Below are 7098 nucleotides of genomic sequence, written 5' to 3' on the forward strand. Positions count from 1 at the left end.
TAATGCATGAAAATCCTAACCTCAAAAAAATCACCCGTTATGTATATATTTTTTTTAATTTCACTAAATTTTTAGAAACTTATTTCATTTCTTTATTTTTAATTAATTCTTCTTGTTTTTTAATATAATTTTTAGATTTTATTGTTAAAAAAATATTTTTTTTATTTAATAGAATTTCTGGAAACTGGATGAAAATTTCTCAACTGGACCTCGGATTTCAGTCAATTTGGCGTGAAAAGAGAGGTTGTGAGTAGTGAGGTTTATAGATGTGAAAGAGATTTTGATAATTTTTTTGAAAAATTTAAATTTTTAAAGTTTTTATAAGCAATTACATTTTTCAGCATTCTGTTTTTCAAAACTCATTTTCTCTTAAAGAATTTTACGAAAGTTGATGAAATTAGAAATTTTTTTTCTTTTTTAACTAAAGCATTATAAATATTCAAGTTGCATTAAAAATAAATAATATAAACATATCGAGCCCTAACCGCCAAAATAACGTAAGCAACATTTTTTTAAAAATTTTCTTTTTGATGCAGAAATATTCCTAGAGCATCTAGACACATTTCTGCATCAAAAAGAAAATTTTGAAAAAAATGTCGCTTACGTTATTTTGGCGGTTGGGACTCGATATGTTCAATGAGTGTTTTCCATTTCGTTTATACTCACAAATTTTCACGCAAAAATTCCAACTTGACTGAAATCCGAGGTCCAGTTGAAATTTTTCACCCATATTTTTTGCTTCTCTTTAAATTTAATTTTCTTTTATGTTTTGGTTTTTTAATTTCCATTTTTTAAATTAATTAAATTTTAATGTTTAGTTTTCTTTTAATTCTATTTTATTTATTTTAACTTTTTTTTTAATTTTTTTTTGTTTTTTTTTTTTTTTTTTTAATTTCTTTTTATTTTTTTAATATCTATTAATTAAAAAGAAATTTATAATTTTTTTTGTATTTTATTTAAATTTTAGGAACTTATTTAATTGTTCCTAATTATTTTTAAGTTTTAGGTTTTATTGTTTTAACAAGAAAATTATTATTTTTTTAATTTAATTTAGTTTTTAGAATCTAAAGTATATTGTTTGCTTCATTTTCAATTTTAGATTTTTTAATTTCATTTTTTTAAGTAATTTAATTTATATATTTTTTTCATTTTCATCGTTGGGGTTTCCGACAGAGTAGGAGTATAACACTGAAGATGGTATAGCGCCGAAACCGCTTTGTCTTTAAACCAAATTTGATAAGGGATGGGGGAAAATCTTTCCACTATATATAAAGGCAGAATGCAAAAATTCCAATTTATAGAAGACTGTCGGAAAAGGAGTACGTTATGGAGGTAAACGGGATTTATTTGGAGGCCATCGCTGATAATGATGCGATACTTGCAGCTTTGCTCTGAAAGGTCGACTAGTTGTAAAAATGTACTAGAGATTTCCTGCCAAAAACATTCTCCTACAGTTTTGACAATAACAAGCAGAAATATTCTCAGTGGTTATTATCTTGCAGAAGAGTGTTTCTTATTCTATTTTCCTATTGGCAACTGTGTTCATATACATACATATGTAGCTACATACATATGTGGCACCAATACACCTGCAGCCACCCGCACGTTGCTTCCTTATACGCATACCATACATTGCAAACATACAAAAAACATATCGAGCCCTAACCGCAAAAAAAAACGTAAGTGATTTTTTTTTCAAATTTTTCTTTTTGATGTTAAAATGTTTCTAAATCATCTGTATGCATTTCTGCATCAAAAATGAAATTTTGAAAAAAATGTCGCTTACGTCTTTTTGGCGGTTAGGGCTCGATACACAAAAGTACTTAGGTATTTGTTCTAAGTATGCAGACAGTCACAGTCACTCAATCAGACACTCAGTCAACAATTTAGTCAGTCGTCAGGTGATCGTGTTGAAGAATTAGCTTTGAGGTGGCAACGTTCAACGCTTCAACAACAATTGACATTTGTCACTGACACGCGCAACGGCTTCTGCATTTTGTTCTAGGAAATCGCCGCAGCACTTCTGTACTTAATAAAATGCATTTTTAACCATGTATGTATGTACCTGTTTGTGTGGGTGATTCCAAGCGACAAGGAAGTGTACGTGCCAACTTTAACAGCATCGTGGTATCGATTTTAATATATATATCTTTTATATACATACATATGTATGTATATGTAAATATGTTCATGCATAAGCAGATATTTGTATGTAGTTATACGCAGTTTGGTGCTTATAAGCTTACTTACTACCATTGTACATACATTGCGGTATTACCATATCAGCTTAACAATCGCGATGTTTGCGCTAATTGTTTTGACTGCACTGCATTGAAATTTAAATTTAATACAAAAATGAGTTATGAATAATAAATGCACTAGCATTCTGCACTACAATGTTTCTTTTTGATATGTGTGTATGTGTTTACGTAATATATTGCCACACACATATATATGCATGTCGGTATACATACCCGTGCGTACTTCAGTAGATTGCTTGTATGTGTAAATACAGAGTAATATGCTGTATGATTATTAAATGGAATTTATAAAATTATGTCAACTCAGTAAGATCCGCTTTCTTATTATCTTGGTAAATACATATTTTTGCAAAAAAAGTGTGTACGGTATTGTTAAAAAGGGAAATCGGTTATATATAAAAAGCTACAAATGCCAATGATGTATTACGGCGGTAAACAAAAGGTCTGTATTCTGTATTGGTAGCTAAACAACTCTCAGCTTCAGTTTACTTATCGTCGTAGTAAAGATAGTCCGTAAAAGGCTATTTGCATAAGGCTCTCTATTTGGTCCATTTTTACTTGAGAGGAGGAAAAACAGCAGGCCCTCAGTTTTGCGTGACAACGTCAAGACGCACACAATTAAGATTAAGATCACGATCAAGATCAAATTTAGATAAAGATTTCGATTGAGATTCAGATTGAGTTTGAGGCTGACATTAAGGTTGGGATTAAGGTTAAGATTGAGATTAAGATTTAGATTAAGATTTGGATTAAAATTAAAATTAAGATTAAGATTAGGATTAAGATTACGAATAAGATTGAGATTGAAATTTTAATTAAAATTAAGATTAAGATTAAGACTAAGATTGAGATTGAGCTTAAATTTAGGATTAAAATTAAGATTAAGATTAAGTCAAGATTTAGATTAAGGTTAAGAATTAGATGAGGATTAAGATTAGGACTACGACTAAGACTAAGACTGAAATTAAGATTAATATTAAGATTCTGGTTAAGATTTAGTTTATGATCAAGATTAAGTGTAAGATTAGGATTAAGATTAAGTTTTAAATTAAGATTAAAATATAATAAACAAAAAAGATGACAAACAGTTTTTATATAAAAATTTTCTTGTGAATAATATTTTTGTTTCATATTTTTTGCCCCTTCTTAGTGAACAAAATATGTAATTACGCCACAATAAATCGGAATTCTATGAATCGCACGCACAGTCCGAATGATAAGTCATTTTCTTCTTATTAAATAGTCCTTCGTTCAATTTCATTCTTCTACTCACTCATTATTCAATTGACATAAATTCTCTTTATGTCTCAAGTGTGTACTTTGTAAAATATACCAAAATTTTTTTGCCACTTGTAAAAATAAACAGAATATTCTTCATACAAAAGTTCAAGTAATAAATTGTGTACCACTGCACACATAGCATGACTTCACTCTTTCATTCATCTACAGATGTCAATTCATAAACAATCGCTATGGGCGTATGCACATATATACATACATACATCTTTATATGGGTATATGTGTATAGGTAGTTGTAACCACTCGCATCTTTTTAGATTTCTAATCGTACGCGTGTCTGCTCTTCATGTTTGTATATTTATTTATTTTGATAAGCATCAAACATTGAATTGAAAAATTATAAACATTTGAGAAAACATGACTATATCTATCTTTTATCTGCTCGAAGTTCTCCTAAGGCATACACCATAAGCCACTGAACAATTTAAAATGTTGTAATCTCGAATACAAAATCTCTCAACATCTTCACCGAATTATTTGTTTGTGTTCATAAATACATATAAATTCATACATATGTGTTGCACTGACATGTGTTGTTGTAGTTAAGGTATTATTCAAGATACTTATTGCATGTACAACATGTTTGTGGTGAATAGGCATGCAGACATGAAGTATTTCTAATCATTTATGACTTTCGATGCAAAATGTATTTCGAATAGAAGGAAATATGTGCATCGTACAGTTCTAGAAGTGACGTAACTCTTCTTCTTACCGTTTTTTTTCTGCCAGGCTGTAGGTGTAATTTTGGTTAGATTATTAGTGTACTTGGAATAAATTGTAATGGAAGTGGAAGAAATTGTAAACGATATCAGCAAATGCCAAAAAACAGGTGATCTTATAAAGAAAACTACGTTAAAAAAGTAAAGAGGGCTCTTCTTTAATGGTCAGATAACTTGTTGACTATTCGTTTACTTGACTTTAAATTTTCAATACCGCTTTGAGGACAAGGACTTATACACTTCAAATCATCCACAAACGGACTTCTTAGAATTGATTCTCTTACAAGGAAATTCTGGCTAAGATAGTTCAAAGTTTTGTAAAACTACTGAAAGAGAGTAGGCAAGTATTCGTAGTTAGCAAGATTTTGTTTACAAAGATAAGCTCCCTTGCCTATTTTTCGTGGTGAAAAGCTCTTTTAACGAAAAGCTCGTGTATATCATTTTGCTGGCGCTGCTTCAACAATCGCAACGCCCGAGTGAGCAAAGAATTTTTTTAAATAATTTTTTTCTCTTTTTAACGTAATTTTCGTTTAATTTGCTTCATTTTATTATTGGAGACTTATTGGATTTGTTTTTTAATTAATTAATTTTTTCTGTTTTTTATTAGATTTACTTTTAGTTTTTAAACTCTAATGTTTTAAATGAAAAATTATTTTTTTAAATTTAAATTTTTTAGAAACATCTATTTAGTTTATTTAAATTTTTATTTCTTCTTTTCTAATTTTTTTCTTTTTTAATATAATATTTAGATTGTATTTCTTTACAAGAAAATATATAATTTTTGAATTTAATTCAATTTTTAGAAACTCATTTAATTTTTTTCCTTTTTAATTATAATTTTTTTCTTTCGATTTTTAGATTCTGTTCTTGTTTCAAAAATATATATTTATAGTCATTTTATTTTTTGAGACTTTTTTATGTGTTTTTAATTGATTAAAATTTTCTGTTTTTTATTAAACTTTCTTTTAGTTTTTAAACTCTGTTCAATGGAAAAATATTTTTTTAAATTTAATTTAATTTTTAGAAGCATCTATTTAGTTTGTTTTAAATTTTTTTAATTTTTTATTTCTTCTTTTAAATTTTTTTTCTTTTCTAATTCAATACTTAGATTGTATTTATTTACAAGAAAATATATGTTTTTTGAATTTAATTATATTTTTAGAGACTCATTTAATTTTTTTCCTTTTTAATTTAATTGTTTTCTTTTAACTTTTAGATTCTGTTGTTGTTTCAAAAATATATTTTTATAGTCATTACTGTTTTAAAAAGAAAAATATATATTTCTTTTTTAATTTTTAGAAACCTTGTTGATAAAACACGAACTGATAACGCTAAGACCTACTCATTAGCAGATCTTTCAATTAATTTTCGGAAAGATAGAAAACAGATATCAAGATAGTTGTCAAAATTGAAAAATGTCTTACGAATGAAATGAAATGAGGTGGGTTGAAAGAAAGTTTCCAGAACTTCAATGTTTATAGCCGCTGGCTGTAGGGATGCAAACGTTACATCGAAGTTTTAGAAACATCGATAATATCGGTTAAAAATTCGATGTGTGCCATCGATGTTTACAATTTTCTAATATCGGTAAATTGACAATGCCTCGATGTCAGTTTCAACGATGTTTTAAACATCGAATTTAATGTAACAAAAACTTCCATTTGATTCAACTTACCCATTATTTTTCTAAAATTTCTAACTGATCAAGAGTTCTTATGTTATTAATTCCTTGGAATTTAGTTTTGGCAATGCTTACCTAACACCTAAAAAAGCATCAACCACCCGCCTGTAACAAATATATTGTCAAAGTGATAGAGAATTCTCATTATGCGGACTCTTAGAATCACGAAAATCAAATACCTTATGGAAGGAATTTCTATTTGTCCTATAAGTAATTATAGGAATCGATTTCACTGAGTAAATAGACGCCATATTTGAGCTTTCTGCTGTGTGGAGGGAGAGACCATAACATATTTTTTGTACACTGCAAGCTCTTGCGAACTTCCCAAGTAGTCCCTCTTTAAGCCATAGGCTGATAAAGCTAACCCTGTGACCTTCTATTCAAGTTTATTGCCAGCAACACGCAATGCATTACCCCAAACCGCTAACCTCGAACGGGCAATCATTCCATTTATCTATTTGCTTTTGTTGACAAAGTCATTGTGAAACATTAATTTTGCTGATCACATAGTAGCCAATCAATATTTTTTCAAATATCGACTGTCGCTGTCGGCTTGACTTTATCAGGCAACCTGCCATCAGTTAACAGTAATTTAGTTAACTGCAGTTCCGCGGCGTTCAGAGCAGTTAAGTTCGCTACAACTCGAATGCACGCGAGTGATTCAAGTAGAGCTAGCTGTTAGAAATCAATAAGCCCAGATTGCTAAAGTGATCTTTACTAGGCCGCTTGCAATACTTCCTTTGCTCTTGCAATGATAATCAAGAAGCTGTCACTGATTATGGCCGGACCAAAACGACTGACTACCTCACCAGATCATTCGTTGGTTTTGGACGGCCTCCGCGCGCAGTCGCCTGCATGTCTCCTTGAACGCCTGTTTGGTGGCGTGTGCATGGCATGGCATGGCCTGTCTATTTGTTCGTCTGTCCATCCATCTATCTAGCCTATCTAGCTAACTTTATCTACGTTTGCTGCTTATAACTCCGACTGGCAGTCTATCGGCATGAGCGGAAAAATCGCTTGGAAAATCTAAATTAAAGCGAGCAGCAGTGGGTTGCCCGCAGCACGATTCGTCAATCACAGCTGCAGCGAACTATGTTCGTACATATATATGTATGTAGATATGTATTGATTGCATTTA

This window comes from Rhagoletis pomonella, unplaced genomic scaffold (assembly GCF_013731165.1).
Source record: "Rhagoletis pomonella isolate Grant_MI unplaced genomic scaffold, Rhpom_1.0 Rhpom_scaffold_00011, whole genome shotgun sequence".
Classification (NCBI taxonomy): Eukaryota; Metazoa; Arthropoda; class Insecta; order Diptera; family Tephritidae; genus Rhagoletis; species Rhagoletis pomonella.